The sequence below is a fragment of the Trachinotus anak genome, unplaced genomic scaffold (genome assembly GCF_046630095.1).
Source record: "Trachinotus anak isolate AG129_WGS33_773 ecotype Australia unplaced genomic scaffold, CSIRO_AGI_Tana_v1 ptg000009l, whole genome shotgun sequence".
NCBI classification, from domain to species: Eukaryota; Metazoa; Chordata; class Actinopteri; order Carangiformes; family Carangidae; genus Trachinotus; species Trachinotus anak.
The window spans coordinates 2,523,288-2,542,610 of record NW_027273860.1 but is presented as its reverse complement, the minus strand read 5'-3'; the positions used below and the strand labels follow the sequence as shown (position 1 = coordinate 2,542,610).

The following is a 19,323-nucleotide window of genomic DNA, read 5'->3' as shown; positions in this document are numbered from 1 at the left end:
GCGAATCATTTACTTCAGCAGCAGATGTCGCTAGTGAGAGCTGTTAAATGAGGCCTTCACTTCCTCTGACTCTGCAGAGTAACGACTGTTGCATTAGTCATGCTCCATGTCTCACCTGTTGTCTTTTCTTTTTTGTGAAATAAAGGAGGCTTTTACTTTTTCAGGCCTCTAAAACTATTAATGTGAAACAAGCTCACAGATGTTCACGATGCAACCTGACGAGCCACTGTGAACTTCACACTGATTGGTTATTAAAAGGTCAGAGGTCAAAATGAAATCAATTTACACTTTGCTAGAAATTAATTGATTTTACTGAGGATCCATGGTCATGTTACTTTACAGCACAATGTAATATTGTTTAGAAAGGTGGTCAATGAGAACATTTCCTTGTTATTGTATCTATTGTTAATACAGGGACTAACATTGGAAACAGGTAAAATTCAGTTACAATAGTCAAGATAAATACATTTGGTCAAACTCATCTAGAATAAGGTGTTTAAAGACACATGCTGCCATTTTCCCTGAACTGAACTTTGTTTGGTGTCTCTTTACCAGATGTTACAGACACTGAGGTCTCCTGTGTTTTCATGGAGAGCTGCATCTTACCATGCAGCTTCCAGGGCGGCACTGATGTGGTCATTGAATGGATTCAGATGACAGGATACCTTCATGTCCACTCCTACTACAACAACCAGGACCTGCTCAAACTCCAGGACCAGCTCTTCTGTAACAGGACATCACTGTTCAAGGACCAGATCTCCAGAGGAAACGCCTCCCTCCTGCTGACAGAGGTGAAGGTTCAGGACCAGGGCAGATACAGGTGCTTCACTGGGAGCGAGAGAGGAAGGATTCAGTCATTTATCAACCTGACGGTGGACGGTAAGAGAAACAGTAAATACACAAAAGACAAAAACAGAGCTGCTAACATGTTCTGATCTGTGGCTGCTCTGGTTCAGGTTGAGGTAAATGAAGCTGATTGGTTCAAAGAAACTTACTGTTATTAGGAACACTTGGCTAAAACTAAGCGGTCTAATACAACAGTCCTGCAGTAAATCCTCCTTCATGAACGTTCTCATGTTCAGTTTGTGTTGATTCAAATCTATGATCATCTGATGCTGCAGTTTGTGTCTCTGTTGAATTACAGAGGTCTTTTTATTCTTTAGTCTGCCCTCATTAAGATATAGAAGCTTCTATTATACTGTCACATTCACACATCAACTGAGGCTGTGTCCCAATTATGTTTTAATAAACATACCATGATATAAATACTTGTTCCATACTAATAAGATACAGTATATGAACAATGTATGTACTAACTGGTGTTGATGCACCGTTGCCATTTTCACAGCTGCAAAACCTGGAGCCACATAAATGAATATCTGTGTTGATCTCTGCTAAAAAACAAACAGGACCGAGCTGAAAATACTGAGAGTCTGTAAATAAGAGGAGACACAAAGACAGGACGAGACCTGAGGTCGTTAACATGACGACTGTATCTACAGAAACTCTGAGGAGTCCAGTAGTAGTTATTTCAAGATAAATCCAGATTTATCTTCACTGAAGATGTAGATATGGAGTGAAACACTTCTGTTTGTTTTCTTGCAGCTCCAGTGCGTAAAGTCGACCTTCAGCAGGATGAAAACAGGATCACCTGCAGCTCAGAGGGGATCTACCCTGAGCCTGAGCTCACCTGGTCCACCAGACCCCCATCCAATGTGACCTTCAAGAACAACACTGAAGTCCAGAGAACTGAGCAGCTGCTCTACAACATCAGCAGCTCTCTGATACTTTCACACAGTGATTCTGATCTGAGCTACATCTGCAACATCAGCACTGACAGAAACAGCAGGAGAGTCACTTTGTCTAAACCAAGTAAGCATCTATGAAACTTTATTAACCATGACGAGGATACACTGTCCTCTAGATCAGTTTTTCTGATGATGGATAATGTTCAGAATTTCTTATTAGAACCAGAGCTGCATCAAAATATTATTTCATTTCAGCTTCTATCAGTGAAAAACGCAATGAAACAACAATCCCCTGCACGGCCTCAAACATCTCCCTGACAGGCTTCAGTCTCACCTGGAGATTCAAGCACAGTCAGATCATCCTGACCCAGACCAGAGCTGACGACCCCCCCACAGTCTCAGAGGGGTGGAGGCAGCAGGTGAAGGGTGTGTCAGAGTCAGGCAGCCTCATGCTACAGCACTTATCTCCATCTCATGAGGGAACATACACCTGTGAGCTGAGAGATGCTGAGGAGACACTGATAACCAACACCTTCCTGAGGACAGAGGAAGGTCCAGGTGAGGCAGCATCAAGTTAGGACCTGTTAGTCTGTATGAGTGAGAACTGATGTTATCTGTAATATCTGTTTGACCTGCAACAACCAAACATCAGAAAACACCATCATGAGGCATCATGGGAAAGTTCAAGTGACTGAGTCTCTTTCTATTTCAGGGAATTCAACTGGAGCCTTGATAGGTGCAGAGGTTGGAATCATTCTGGTCTTAGTAGCAGCAGCAGTATTTTTCCTGGTACGGTGCTGTAGACAGAAAAAAGGTAAAATAATTTTCTTCCTACACTTTCAAATTAATTCCTTGTTTGTTGTTTGTATTGATGATGTTGTTTTTTGGACTCAAAACATCTCTCAGGTCCAAATATAAAAAGGAAAGAAAGGAAGAAACTCAAAGACAGACGATGCCCACACCTACGTAAATCTTCTGTGTTAGAAAAACACGGCTGCACCGTATGAACAACAGTTATAATCAGTTTTCTAATGTTTCATCTAATTTACATCTCCTCCAGTTATTTTCCAGGTCATATTATAGTACATTTTAATTAATAAACCAATTAAACCTTTTCTCCTCTGTTCAAATCTAGAGTTTAACTAAATGCATCATATGAAACTCACTGAATGAAATGAAGATAAAACAGAAAATATGAACAAGTCAAATGAAGGAGTCATGATGATGTGATGGTTTATGAAGTTTAAGCTGAAGAAGAATAAATAAGGGATTGTTCTGATTGTTTTCTGCTGCTGAATTTCGTCTCATTTTGTTTGCAGGGAAATAGAACAGAACAGTCGGATTAAAGTTGAATATCAACGTGAAGAAGATCTTCAGTTCTTCAGAGCTGGAGCTGTTTGGGGGGAAAAAGCTTCTCAGGCTGATTAGTGAAGAACAGAACTCCACACAGAAAGTCCCCAGGCCAGAGCCTATATAGATTGTATATTTATTCTGTATAAAAAATGCTACTTTACAGGTGTTGAAAATATATTTTCTTCCTGTGCAGGTCATGAGTTTCAACATTTGTGATGATGTCACATGAAAGATTTCTGGTTTTGTGTTTTTGATCAACTCCTCGGTCAAAGTGGGTGAGGTTCAGTGGGAGAAATTTAATCATTCAGCAGTTAGTCAGTTTTCTGAAGATTTTTCTTCTGAACTTTAACTATATTGCTCATTCAGCTGTGAATATTTTTGCATTTTTGCTCTCTTTTGGTTTTAAAACAGCTGAAACTGCAGTTTGACTAAAGTGGAAGAGAGAAGATATAGAAACACGTTGCAGGAGTTTGTCTCTTCTTCCTCTCTAAAAACAGCTCTGAGATACTGCTGTCTAAAAAACCTGCAAAATAATTAATCACAGTGACAAATGAATTCACTAAAATAATATAAATGCTGTTTTAGGTAAATAAAAAAAACAAAAAACAAAACTGTCTTATAGAACAGTTTTCTGCCACTGTTGTTCACTGTTTTTCAATTTTTCACTGAAGTTTGAAGTTGGTCCTTTTTTAGTCTTCCTGGTCTTTCCCACCTGGATGTAATGGGAAACCTCTTCAACCCAAAGTCCTTACTCATTGGACAGATGGTTGCCACACTGGTCTGAAATGATCTCCCTCTGCAGACAGAGCAATGAATGGAGATGGTTGGAATGACTGAGCTGTTATTTTGAGTCGCTGAACTATTGTTGCAGTTATTGTATTTCCTTAAAAACTATTCTAACTAGTTTGTCCTGTTTGTATTTCATGTGAAAGATCATGTTGTCAGGTGCAAACCTTGTATCTCCACACTTTACAGCAACTGAGAAAAATGTGTTGTAGGTTGAGAGCAGAGCAGTTTGGACACGAGCTCAGAAATACTATGTCAGTACGTCACTGGATGTGTGTTTGATGTTTTCTATGTACATATGTAAATATAAAAGAAGCTTGTACAAACTTTTGCAATAAAGATGAGTTTGTTACCAATCAGTGCAGCTGTTCTCACTCATTGTCACTGAGCGACCAATCACAGCCCTGGATTATAGGTTAAACAGGTGAGGAGGGAATTAATTTAAAAAGTATATTAAAAGTAAATTAAAAATAATAAATAAATAAATAAGTAAATAACAAAACTAAAACTATAACCTGAACATAATCTGAGCTACAGATGCAACACTTCCCTTTCATGGTATTTTCCTCTATTGTTTTTATTTGGTCTTTATTGGAAACAGATGATCCATGTTTTCAGTGCTGCCCAGCAGAGGGCGCTGTGACCTCATCAGTCATTCACTGTCTCTAATCTGCCTCTGTCAACACTGATGTTGGTGTTTTCACTCTTCACACTTGATATAAATGTTAAAAATATACATACACTTCAGTCTTCATGTAAATCACATAGAAGGTTATTTATCGGCCTCTGAATAAAATGAATAACAATAAAAAGGACTGCTGTATATTCATTTTCATTTTGAGCAAAGAAAAAAAGAACACATAGAAGCATACTGAATTAAGATAAATCTAATGTAAAAGGTAAAGGTTTGTTCATCAAATATCACCAAAAATAGAGAGAGGCGTCTCGTAGTTTTGGTGTCATTTACCAGTGTTCTAAGAAAATCTCTTCTAAGAGATGAATTGACTGGACTGACAATTTACACATTTTTCACAAATGTCTGAAGTAAAACATTGTCTAATATCTCCATCAAGAAACTAAAAACAAATGGGTCTTATAACTTAAATCAAATTTTCTGTGGTAAAGCAAAACATTCATAAGATAATCTATTTATAGACAGACTGAATGATTATCTTAGGCACAAATCATTAACAGAACTTGTAATACTTCCTGGAGCTATCAAAGGTTAAATTGTTGGCAATAATACTTCTTCTAATACTTGTTACTGAAAAACATGTAGCATCAACAAAAAGCTGATTGAGAACCCAACCTCCATTTAATCCCATTTCTATTCATGTGATGTTTACATACATACATACATACAGGTGCTGGTCATATAATTAGAATATCATGAAAAAGTTGATTTATTTCAGTAAAGTGAAACTTGTATAATGTATACATTCATTCCACAGAGACTGATATATTTCAAATGTTTATTTCTTTTAATTTTGATGATTATAACTGACAACTAATGAAAATCCCAAATTCAGTATCTCAGAAAATTAGAATATTATTTAAGACCAATACAAAAAAAGGATTTTTAGAAATGTTGGCCAACTGAAAAGTATGAACATGAAAAGTATGAGCATGTACAGCACTCAATTAGTTGGGGCTCCTTTTGCCTGAATTACTTCAGCAATGCGGCATGGCACTGCTCAGGTGTTATGGGAGCCCAGGTTGCTCTGATAGTGGCCTTCAGCTCTTCTGCATTGTTGGGTCTGGCGTATCTTCATCTTCCTCTTCACAATACCCCGTAGATTTTCGATGGGTTTAAGGTCAGGCGAGTTTGCTGGCCAATTAAGAACAGGGATACCATGGTCCTTAAACCAGGTACTGGTAGCTTTGGCACTGTGTGCAGGTGCCAAGTCCTGTTGGAAAATGAAATCTGCATCTCCAAAAAGTTGGTCAGCAGCAGGAAGCATGAAGTGCTGTAAAACTTCTTGGTAGACGGCTGCGTTGACCTTGAACCTCAGAAAACACAGTGGACCAACACCAGCAGATGACATGGCACTCCAAACCATCACTGACTGTGGAAACTTTACACTGGACCTCAAGCAACATGGATTCTGTGCCTCTCCTCTCTTCCTCCAGACTCTGGGACCTTGATTTCCAAAGTAAATGCAAAATTTACTTTCATCAGAGGACATAACTTTGGACCACTCAGCAGCAGTCCAGTCCTTTTTGTCACTTCTGATGCTGTCTTTTGTTCAAGAGTGGCTTGACACAAGGAATGCGACAGCTGAAACCCATGTCTTGCATACGTCTGTGCGTGGTGGTTCTTGAAGCGCTGACTCCAGCTGCAGTCCACTCTTTGTGAATCTCCCCCACATTTTTGAATGGGTTTTGTTTCACAATCCTCTCCAGGGTTTGCGGTTATCCCTATTGCTCGTACACTTTTTTCTACCACATCTTTTCCTTCCCTTCGCCTCTCTATTAATGTGCTTGGACACAGAGCCCTGTGAACAGCCAGCCTCTTTAGCAATGACCTTTTGTGTCTTGCCCTCCTTGTGCAAGGTGTCAATGGTCGTCTTTTGAACAACTGACAAGTCAGCAGTCTTCCCCATGATTGTGTAGCTACAGAACTAGACTGAGAGACCATTTAAAGGCCTTTGCAGGTGTTTTGAGTTAATTAGTTATACTGAACCTTTTCACAATACTCTAATTTTCTGAGATACTGAATTTGTGGTTTTCATTAGTTGTCAGTTATAATCATCAAAATTAAAAGAAAAAAACACTTGAAATATATCAGTCTGTGTGGAATGAATGTATACATTATACAAGTTTCATTTTTTGAATGGAATTACTGAAATAAATCAACTTTTTCACGATATTCTAATTATATGACCAGCACCTGTATATGATACTGCTTTTTAAGGGTTAAAACTCGATTTAAGGGTGAGGCATTCAGTTGTGAAAGATAAGGTTAGGGTAAGGGGCTTTGGACTGCATTATGTCAATGAGTGAACACCACTGAACTTTGCATTGATCAGTTATTAAAAGGTCAGAGGTCAAAACAAAAGAAATTGCTACTTTACTAGAAGTTTATTTTACAGACTTGATCTTACTGAGGATCCATGGTCATGTTACTTTACAGCACAATGTAATATTGTTTAGAAAGGTGGTCAATAAGAACATTTCCTTGTTATTGTATCTATTGTTAATACAGGAACTAACATTGGAAACAGGTAAAATTCAGTTACATTAGTGAAGTTGAATAAATTTGGGCAAACTCATCAAGAACAAGGTGTTTAAAGACACATGCTGCCATTTTCCCTGAACTGAACTTTGTTTGGTGTCTCTTTACCAGATGTTACAGACACTGAGGCCTCCTGTGTTTTCATGGAGAGCTGCATCTTACCGTGCAGCTTCCAGGGCAACACTGATGTGGTCATTGACTGGACTCAGGTGACAGCAGGAAACCGTCTTGTCCACTCCTACTACGACAACCAGGACCAGCTCACACACCAGGACCAGCTCTTCTGTAACAGGACATCACTGTTCAAGGACCAGATCTCCAGAGGAAACGCCTCCCTCCTGCTGACAGGGGTGAAGGGTCAGGACCAGGACAGATACAGGTGCTACACTGGGAGTGAGAGAGGAAGGATTCAGTCATCTATCATCCTGAAAGTGGACGGTAAGAGAATCAGTAAATATACAAAAGACAAAAACAGAGCTGCTAACATGTTCTGATCTGTGGCTGCTCTGGTTCAGGTTGAGGTAAATAAAGCTGATTGGTTCAAAGAAACTTACTGTTATTAGGAACACTTGGCTAAAACTAAGTGGTCTAATACAACAGTCCTGCAGTAAATCCTCCTTCATGAACGTTCTCATGTTCAGTTTGTGTTGATTCAAATCTATGATCAACTGATGCTGCAGTTTGTGTCACTGTTGAATTACAGGGGTCTTTTTATTCTTTAGACTGCCCTCATTAAGATATAGAAGCTTCTATTATACTGTCACATTTACACATCAACTGAGGCTGTGTCCCAATTATCTTTTAATAAACATACCATGATATAAATACTTGTTCCATACTAATAAGATACAGTATATGTACAATGTATGTACTAACTGGTGGTGATGCACCGTTGCCATTTTCACAGCTGCAAAACCTGGAGCCACATAAATGAATATCTGTGTTGATCTCTGCTAAAAAACAAACAGGACCGAGCTGAAAATACTGAGAGTCTGTAAATAAGAGGAGACACAAAGACAGGACGAGACCTGAGGTCGTTAACATGACGACTGTATCTACAGAAACTCTGAGGAGTCCAGTAGATGGACATTTATTTCAAGATAAATCCATGATTTATCTTCACTGAAGATGTAGATATGAAGTGAAACACTTCTGTTTGTTTTCTTGCAGCTCCAGTGCGTAAAGTCGACCTTCAGCAGGTAGAAAACAGGATCACCTGCAGCTCAGAGGGGATCTACCCTGAGCCTGAGCTCGCCTGGTCCACCAGACCCCCATCCAGTGTGACCTTCAAGAGCAACACTGAAGTCCAGCAGACTGAGCAGCTGCTCAACGACATCAGCAGCTCTCTGATGGTTTATTTTGCTCTGCAAAAGTTGTTATTGTAATGAAGAAGAATAAATAAGGGATTGTTTTGGTTTTACCTTTTTTTTATGTTTTTAATACTGAATTTTATTTTGTTGTGTTTGCAGTGAAACGCAACATGAAGAACGTACACATGAAGAAACACTGACACCACTGCATGAAGGAAGCCATGTTGTAATTGAAGATGAAAACGATGGTCTGTCCTTTTATCACCAAAGGAAGTTGAAATTTTCTAGAAAAAAAGGCAAAACCAATATGAATGAGTATTGATTTAGATAGAAACATGAAGAATTCTCTTTATCTGAGCCATCAATTTTTGGGTGTTATTATTGATCATAAATTATGTTGGAATTCACACATAAACAATGTTAAGCCTAAATTGTCCAAAACCGTTGCAGTGTAACATTGAGTTAAGTATAATTTAAATAAAAAATCACTACATATACTATACCATTCTCTCATATTACCACACATCACATATTGTGTGGAGGTATGGGGGAACACTAAAACAAACACAAATTCAATCTTCATGTTGCAGAAGAAAGTCATTAGAATAATTAATCAATCAGGTTATTATGAACCAACTGACCCATTATTCATTCATTCATATGCCTTAAAGTTCCATGATCTTGCTGATTTTAAAACTGCACAGATAATGTATAAAGCACAAAATAACTTACTCCCAAACTGTATTCAGAGGCTGTTTAAAAATAGAGAGTAAGTATGAACTCGGGGGAAGAAGTACGTGCAAAAAAATAAAGATGAGGACAAACATTAAAAAAAGATGTGTATCTGTCAAAGGGGTAAACCTGTGGATGAGATGTGATTATGAGTTAAGAATGTGTTGTTCATTTAGCAAATTTAAAAAGATGTTCAAAAACATGGTAATAAATAGATATAACTGAGATATGATTATCAACAATGCATAAATGTAGCAGTGCTTTTCCTTTTTTTTCCCCTTTTGAAATTCTCTTTTCTTTTGGTCAAACATGGCCTTTAAGTTTTTTTTTCTTGTTTTGTTTCTGTTCACTGTGAATATCCACTGATGTGTAGTCAGAGGGCTGCTGATTTGTGTCACGCTGCTTAGAGAGGGCAGATGCAATAAGCTGTAGCTTCAGCCTATATTTTTTCTGCCAATATTTGTGTATGTTTTTTGTTGTTTGGTTTTCTTTTAATATATTAATTATATCATATTATTATTATTATTATTATTACTGCAGGTTTTCTGAAATAAAAAACATTTCCTCCTCTGACTTTACATGAAGTATTTATTTCTCACTGTGCAAAGATCCTCAGGTGGTCACGCAAATAAAGCACCAACTGGCAGCAGCGTTCACCAAACCTGATGGTGAAAACTCTTCACTGCTTGTGTTCAGCAGCACCTGTTACCTCAGAGAAAGTTCAGACCTACACCCTGTGTCACAAAACCACAACTACATCACTTTCACCTCTAGAGATGTGATGCAGGTTGACTCAGCTCACCACTGACTGATCTTCAGCACAAAAGGCACAACATCAACAAGCCTGACTTCCTTCAACACAACTTTCAATAATCCAACACAAGGAGTCGTCGCTTGGTGTCAGAGGTGGAAACATAAATAACACAAATGTGTACAGGAAATAAGAAAAAGCTGCAACTGTACAATTATATATATGAACTCAATATGATCTCACCACTGTGAAATTATTTCAAAGTTTAATATGTTTATTTTGATCCCTGCATTAAATTTACCAATATTCTATAAATATTCCATAAATGCTTCTCATGTAATTCAATGTTTCTGTTTCCATCTTTTATTGATTTATCATGTTGAACTGATTTTTCTTAAAGTCTCTTCACACGTTTAGATGTCAGTAATAACACACTGACAGTAGATAATCTTTATTGCCGCCGCCCAGTCACAGTAGTGAGGAAATGTCAATCAACACAAAGTGTCTGATTAACCAATCAAATCCTGTTCTGTAAGTTGAACCCAGGGTTACATAGAAGGTAGAGGGGCTCAGTGTTTCCTGTACTAACTCACACGGTTTCGTTTTCAGGAAATGTGTCATAAACCAACGGGACAGAGGACTGAGAGGATGATGGAGCCCTGCTCTGCCCTGGGTCTGATGATCGGGACTTTGTTAGTTGTGGCTCCTGTTAAAGGAGGTGAGTGAGATGTTCAGTGTTTTCAGTCGGTTACAGCTACACATGCACATCAAGAAACAGAGTCACAGGCGACCTGCTGGTTCAACGTTAAACCCTCATGTTTAGTTTCTATTTCAACTTTTATTATAATGACCGGATGCAAAAACACTAATAACAGTAACTGAAACAACATATGATAAACCAGAGATAATGATGAAGCGCGTCCACAAGTCCTCTTAGTGCAGCTTCTCTTTATCCTGTCAACACCTAAGTTTTGTGTTGGGTTAGGAGGAACAAAACTAAATTAAACTGTAGGTTTGGGGCGCAAAATAATAAAGTCTGTACTATCCCATCAAATTATACAGAAGATAACAAATTACAGGAAGTGCTGACGGTGTGAAGCTGTGTGCAGCTCGGCCTCAGACTGCGGTCGAAGTCTGTTTTTCTGAGGGGGGTTGTTTCCTGGATGAAACGAAAGTATCTGAGCGGCAGCCATGATAAGATCTTCTTTTATTCAGGCAAATAAACTTCAGGGCTTTCTTATCATCCTTTATAAGATTCAGAGACTTAGTCATTTAATTCATTTAGACAATGATTCATTCATGGTTTTGTTTTAAAGTATCTGTATTTATCTATCAAAAAAAATTCCTAATAGCAAAAAACAAAATCTCCTATTTTCAACATAGATACTAAACCTGATTATTTTCATGGTCAAAGGTGGTAAATGGATCCTCCTGAACTGTGGTCAGCTCCACATATGGCTCCAGAAAGACTGCACTGATCCACAGAGGAAGAACAAATGTTCCAAGCTTTCAGTCTCATTTTCACAGATCACACATTTCTTCACATCAAGATTAAACCTCATGAGCTACAGCCCAGATTCCCTTAGATTTCCAATCATCTAAATACACTGACTTTTTACAAAGAGGAACACACCTGAAAATTAATTTCCAATAGAGAAAGGTTTGCTGATGGAAAGTGTCAAGTTTGACTAGTAATGAGCAACATTCAAAATCACATTCAGGACAAAGGACCAAAGACATTGTCTATTCTTAATAAAAGACTGTGACCCTTTCAGTTTTAAGACGCCATTCCCGACCTAACCCTCACAAAATCAATCATATTTGCTCCCCCGTCTTCATAGTTTTTAACTATATCAATTTTCTCTTATACTGACATTTATTTCTCCATATGAACCTAAATTTGATATTATTTGTAGTTTTGATAATTGTCAGTGATATGGGGAAGGAAAAGGCTGGCCTCACATTGCAGGAGACATGTCACGGGTTCGTCTTGTGTGTTGGTTTCTAGAAGCGTCTGAACCATCCACAAAAAAGAGAAGTGGCCTTAAGCCACACACAGTGAAAAAAAAGAAAAAAGATTTTTTTTTTATTCTCATCTCTACCACAACTTCTCTCTCAGCACACGACCGTACGTACCTAACTCAATGAAAATCATCTTTTATTACATTATGAATATTTATATTTAGTGAAATGAAGAGCACAGTGGTCATAGGGGAAAGCAGAGCTTTATTGTTCTTTATGAAAAAGTTGTGAATGATTCGGCTGCTATTCATCTACTTCAGCAGCAGATGTCGCTAGTGAGAGCTGTTAAATGAGGCCTTCACTCCCTCTGACTCTGCAGAGTAACGACTGTTGCATTAGTCATGCTCCATGTCTCACCTGTCGTCTTTTCTTTTTTGTGAAATAAAGGAGGCTTTTACTTTTTCAGGCCTCGAAAACTATTAATGTGAAACAAGCTCACAGATGTTCACGATGCAACCTGACGAGCCACTGTGAACTTCACACTGATTGGTTATTAAAAGGTCAGAGGTCAAAATGAAACCAATTCCCACTTTGCTAGAAATTAATTTCACAGACCTGATCTTACTGAGGATCCATGTTCATGTTACTTTACAGCACAATGTAATATTGTTTAGAAAGGTGGTCAATAAGAACATTTCCTTGTTATTGTATCTATTGTTAATACAAGAACTAACATTGGAAACAGGTAAAATTCAGTTACATTAGTGAAGGTAAATACATTTGGTCAAACTCATCAAGAATAAGGTGTTTAAAGACACATGCTGCCATTTTCCCTGAACTGAACTTTGTTTGGTGTCTCTTTACCAGATGTTACAGACACTGAGGTCTCCTGTGTTTTCATGGAGAGCTGCATCTTACCGTGCAGCATCCAGGGCGGCACTGATGTGGTCATTGAATGGATTCAGATGACAGGATACCTTCATGTCCACTCCTACTACAACAACAAGGACCTTCTCAAACTCCAGGACCAGCTCTTCTGTAACAGGACATCACTGTTCAAGGACCAAATCTCCAGAGGAAACACCTCCCTCCTGCTGACAGAGGTGAAGGTTCAGGACCAGGGCAGATACAGGTGCTACACTGGGAGTGAGAGAGGAAGGATTCAGTCATTTATCAACCTGACAGTGGACGGTAAGAGAAACAGTAAATATACAAAAGACAAAAACAGAGCTGCTAACATGTTCTGATCTGTGGCTGCTCTGGTTCAGGTTGAGGTAAATAAAGCTGATTGGTTCAAAGAAACTTACTGTTATTAGGAACACTTGGCTAAAACTAAGTGGTCTAATACAACAGTCCTGCAGTAAATCCTCCTTCATGAACGTTCTCATGTTCAGTTTGTGATGATTCAAATCTATGATCATCTGATGCTGCAGTTTGTGTCACTGTTGAATTACAGAGGTCTTTTTATTCTTTAGTCTGCCCTCATTAAGATATAGAAGCTTCTATTATACTGTCACATTTACACATCAACTGAGGCTGTGTCCCAATTATCTTTTAATAAACATACCATGATATAAATACTTGTTCCATACTAATAAGATACAGTATATGTACAATGTATGTACTAACTGGTGGTGATGCACCGTTGCCATTTTCACAGCTGCAAAACCTGGAGCCACATAAATGAATATCTGTGTTGATCTCTGCTAAAAAACAAACAGGACCGAGCTGAAAATACTGAGAGTCTGTAAATAAGAGGAGACACAAAGACAGGACGAGACCTGAGGTCGTTAACATGACGACTGTATCTACAGAAACTCTGAGGAGTCCAGTAGATGGACATTTATTTCAAGATAAATCCAGATTTATATTTACTGAAGATGTAGATATGAAGTGAAACACTTCTGTTTGTTTTCTTGCAGCTCCAGTGCGTAAAGTCGACCTTCAGCAGGTGGAAAACAGGATCACCTGCAGCTCAGAGGGGATCTACCCTGAGCCTGAGCTCACCTGGTCCACCAGACCCCCATCCAGTGTGACCTTCAAGAACAACACTGAAGTCCAGAGAACTGAGCAGCTGCTCTACAACATCAGCAGCTCTCTGATACTTTCACACAGTGATTCTGATCTGAGCTACATCTGCAACATCAGCACTCGCAGAAACAGCAGGAGAGCCACTTTGTCTGAACCAAGTAAGCATCTATGAAACTTTATTAACCATGACGAGGATACACTGTCCTCTAAATCAGTTTTTCTGATGATGGATAATGTTCAGAATTTCTTATTAGAACCAGAGCTGCATCAAAATATTATTTCATTTCAGCTTCAATCAATGAAAAACGCAATGAAACAACAATCCCCTGCACGTCCTCAACCACCTCCTTTAAGAGTCTGATCTGGAGCTTCAACCACAGTCAGATCATCCTGACCAAGACCAGAGCTGACGACCCCCCCACAGTCTCAGAGGGGTGGAGGCAGCAGGTGAAGGGTGTGTCAGAGTCAGGCAGCCTCATGCTACAGCACTTATCTCCATCTCATGAGGGAACATACACCTGTGAGCTGAGAGATGCTGAGGAGACACTGATAACCAACACCTTCCTGAGGATAGAGGAAGGTCCAGGTGAGTCAGCATCAAGTTAGGACCTGTTAGTCTGTATGAGTGAGAACTGATGTTATCTGTAATATCTGTTTGACCTGCAACAACCAGACATCAGAAAACACCATCATGAGGCATCATGGGAAAGTTCAAGTTCCTGAGTCTCTTTCTTTTTCAGGGAATTCAACTGGAGCCATTACAGGTGGAGTGGTTGGAGCCATTTCAGTCTTAGTCTTAGTTGCAGCAGTTTTCCTGGAACGGTGGTGTGGACAGAAAAAAGGTAAAATAATTTTATTCCTACACTTTTTAATTAACTTCTTGTTTGTTGTTTGTATTGATGATGTTGTGTTTTGAACTCAAAACTTTTCTCAGGTCAACAAGGAAACATTAGAAATGCACTGCAGGACTGCACAATCTACTGTGTACAGTAAGTTAACATGTTAAAAGGAGAAAATTCTTCTCATGAAGTTACAACCAAATTTCTTCTGTTAGGTCTGATTTGTATCAGCTACAGTCATTTTCTAGAACATGTGTTTATTGATATATTTAATAAACCAATTGAACCTTTTCCCCTCAGTTGAAATCTAGTTTGAAATTAGCTGCTGTCTCAGCTTAAAAGATGATCTCAATCTAAGTGTTTTATGTTTTTTCTTTAATGTTTTTGATGCTGAATTTTCTCTCATTTTGTTTGCAGAGAAATTGAACTTCAGGAAGATAGAAATGAAACAACACATCTTCAGAGTGGTGAAATCAAGACCTACAGCTCTCTGTGTCAGTCAGATGAGGACTGATCTGTCCTGAGGTCTGACTGTGTTAAATAACTGTGGACATGGAGACGTTCATGTCATATGGACAAGAGGTGGAAACAAAAAGAGCTGGAGACAAATTAACTTCTCCACCAGTGTTGAGGACTGTGGGTTTGTCCAGATCTTCATCTTCATCATCACACTCCAGTTTACATGGATGATGTATGAACTGAACTAGGAGTGGACATGGGAACAGGATGGAGCGGAACGGAATGGTTTACTGTAAATAGTGAAACAGATAATGCTTAATATTCACGTACTGAATGCACATTATTGCACCAGCAACATCCCACAAATGCCACTTGAACAGAAAGGCTAATAAAGTACCAAATTAGCGTCGCACACACACACACACACGTACACAGCTAGTAGGCTAACAGCAGCTAAACATAGAAGGAGTCGGACAGGAACACAAAATGAGCAGAAACACAAAACTGAAAACACACAGAAGGCGACACAACCTGCATTTATCACACATGCGCCTGATTTCATAGGTTATTGATAACTTACTCTTCACGAACTGATTCTCTGTCGCTGAGGGAAACCGTCACGTCGCCGTCAGTAACCATAGCAACCGCCTCAAGCTAGCTCCGCAGCTGTAGGACCCCGCAGCACAACCAGGGCTGACCACAAGGGCGCCTGTCTAAAATAACTACATATAACCATAGACTGTATATAAAAAGCATATAATCCAGTATAATAAATGAACAGGGCGTTTATAATGAGAACAGCAGGGAATTTACAACAACTAGAGGCTGACGAGCTGCAAACAATCTGTGTTAACCTGCATCTTTTGAATTGTGTATTTTTTGTGTGTGTTTCTCCACATTATTGCAAATGAGTGAAACCTCAATGATTTTCGAGGCTAAAATAAATAAATCTCAAATGTCCATGTTTCATTGTGGGGTTGCCAGGTCTGTTCACTGCAGAGACGCAACATCATCAACACCAAGGCTGCAGATGTTGTGCAGATGTGCTGGATGGACTCTGTACTGATTCTGTTCTTTCTGACAGTAGTCAACAGTTAATAATTATTGTTGTATATTTGTTTCTATTTTTTGAAAACACTTTATAATCCCACCCATGATTTACAGAATAATTTGGTAGTATGAATCAGGGACCAGTCAAATACTGACTGGTTCCTGCTGGAAGTTAAATTCAGGTTCAGTGGAAGAAAACAAGACGATGGAACAACTGGGTGTTTTAGAGGAAAGAGAAATAAATGAATTAAGTATTTTCATATATCCTGGCTACCTAGGGGGGCAGGACTGGTGATTTGCAGCTGAATAAGGAACAGGTGTCTCTATAGTTTACATTTAAAAATCTTACCCAGCAGAATTTAATTTCAACATGATGTTAATTTAAACACTGAAATGCTGTTAGTCAAGTCAAGTCAATCCTGTATGTAGCCTATGTTTAAAAAAAGTCACTATTCAACTACATTTAGTCCACTTTTAAAATCTTTCCAGCTTAATTACAATCAACCTCACTCAGAAATATTCACACAACCTCTCTGATCAGTCACAACGTGTCAAATGATTATTTACAGACCGTGGTCAACAAGTCTGGAGCTTCACACAGATGATTATTTCTATTATTGACAGTAATTACTACACTAATGCACAGTAAATATTTCAGTGCAGAGGACCGACTGACAGCCTGACAGTTGTCTTCCTGTCCACACAGTCTCTGTGTTATGAAGACAGACAGGTAATATCCGGGGGGGAGACGGGACAGAGAAACTTCCGCTTCACACAGTTCCCTCGCTGGCTCATGGATGTCTTATAATACCTCCTTGTTGCGCCACCTAGTGACAGCAGTGAGGGAGTGTGACTCGACCACAAACCAAGTGGGCGGGATTAAATTTACACCAACTACACCAATGGAAACCTCTTCTGCGAGTTGATGCGTCAGTCACTTTGTAGGCGGATCGGTCCTTCCTGTAAGTTTGTGTGGTTTCGATTTCAGAAAATCGGTCGTAATGTTAAAACAATAGAAGAGAGAATTCAAAGGATGATGAAGCTCTGCTCTATCGTGGGTCTGCTGATCGGGTCTTCACTGTGGATCGTGATTTCTGCTGTACAAGGTCAGTGAAGTTTTTCCTGTTTTTAGTTGATAAAGGGTAAAGAAACAGAGTCACAGGCGACCTGCTGGTTCAACGTTAAACCCTCATGTTTAGTTTCTATTTCAACTTTTATTATAATGACCGGATGCAAAACACGAATAACTTATCCTTTCAACACCTAAGTAAGTTTTATGGTGGGTTAGGAGGAACAAAACTAAATTAAACTGTAGGTTTGGGGCGCGAAATAATAAAGTCTGTACTATCCCATCAAATTATAGGAAGATAACAAATGACAGGAAGCGCTGACGGTGTGAAGCTGAGTGCAGCTCGGCCTCAGACTGTGGTCGAAGTCTGTTCTTCTGTCCTGGATGAAATGAGGAAATACCCGAGCGGCAGCCAGGATAAGATCTTCTTTAAAAAAAAAAACAAAAAAAAAACAACTTTATTCATAAACATATCAAGATACAAAGAAACAAGGCACTGTTACTTATTCACAGAAGAATATGACAAACTAAGGTTGAGCATAAGCACATTAAATAAATAAAGTCATCAGGATATAAACACACCTGGCACTTTGTTGTTGGTGGTTTGATCCGAGCATCGTCAGTGTTGAGTTTTTAGCAGCTGAGTTTGTTTAGTGGAGCATTGTTGTTATTATTATTATTATTATTATTATTATTATTATTATTATTATTATTATTATCATCATCATCATCATCATCATCAATCATCATCATTATTATTATTATTATCATTATTATTATTGTTCTTGTTGTTATTATTATTATTATTGTTATTATTATTAGTTGCAGTAATAATAAGGTTAAGGACAAGTTAGATTAGGAGAAGTTGGAGAAATGGAGCCTGCAAAAAAGATAAGTGGCCTTAAGCCAGACAGTGAAAAACAGCACAGGGTTCCTCACAGGCACTGAACCTCATCACATTCATTCATTGATGTCAATCAGTTATTAATCATGTTCAGGTGCACCGCAGAGGCTCACCTGTTCAGGTGCACGCCATGAAAGTGAGCTTCAAAATGCAGCGTCACAGGTTAAAATCCAGCCTGTGGTTTTAGCTGAATCTCATCTCTACCATAACTTCTCTCTCAGCACACGACCGTACGTACCTAACCTAATGAAAATCATCTTTTATTACATTATGAATATTTATATTTAGTGAAATGAAGAGCACAGTGGTCATAGGGGAAAGCAGCGCTTTATTGTTCTTTATGAAAAGGTTGTGAATGATTCGGCTGCGAATCATTTACTTCAGCAGCAGATGTCGCTAGTGAGAGCTGTTAAATGAGGCCTTCACTTCCTCTGACTCTGCAGAGTAACGACTGTTGCATTAGTCATGCTCCATCTCTCACCTGTTGTCTTTTCTTTTTTGTGAAATAAAGGAGGCTTTTACTTTTGCAGGCCTCGAAAACTATTAATGTGAAACAAGCTCACAGATGTTCACGATGCAACCTGACGAGCCACTGTGAACTTCACACTGATTGGTTATTAAAAGGTCAGAGGTCAAAATGAAACATATTCCCACTTTGCTAGAAATTAATTTTACTGAGGATCCATGGTCATGTTACTTTACAGCACAATGTAATATTGTTTAGAAAGGTGGTCAATAAGAACATTTCCTTGTTATTGTATCTATTGTTAATACAGGAACTAACATTGGAAACAGGTGAAATTCAGTTACATTAGTGAAGATAAATACATTTGGTCCAATTCATCAAGAATAAGGTGTTTAAAGACACAAGCTGCCATTTTCCCTGAACTGAACTTTGTTTGGTGTCTCTTTACCTGATGTTACAGACACTGAGGTCTCCTGTGTTTTCATGGAGAGCTGCATCTTACCGTGCAGCTTCCAGGGCGACACTGATGTGGACATCCACTGGACTCAGGTGACAGCAGGAAACCTTCCTGTCCACTCCCACTACCACAACCAGGACCAGCTCACAGTCCAGGACCTGCACTTCAGAG

At 38.8% G+C, this 19,323-nt stretch overlaps 1 long non-coding RNA gene across 1 annotated transcript in view; it reads right to left on the bottom strand.

Moving 5' to 3' along the window:
• The window catches only part of LOC139625013 (uncharacterized), a 22,805-nt gene extending 3,482 nt beyond the window's left edge, over positions 1–19,323 (bottom strand). Inside the window, exon 1 of the long non-coding RNA XR_011691817.1 lies at positions 19,198–19,323. This is a non-coding gene — a long non-coding RNA (uncharacterized lncRNA). The remainder of the gene's footprint in view (positions 1–19,197) is intronic.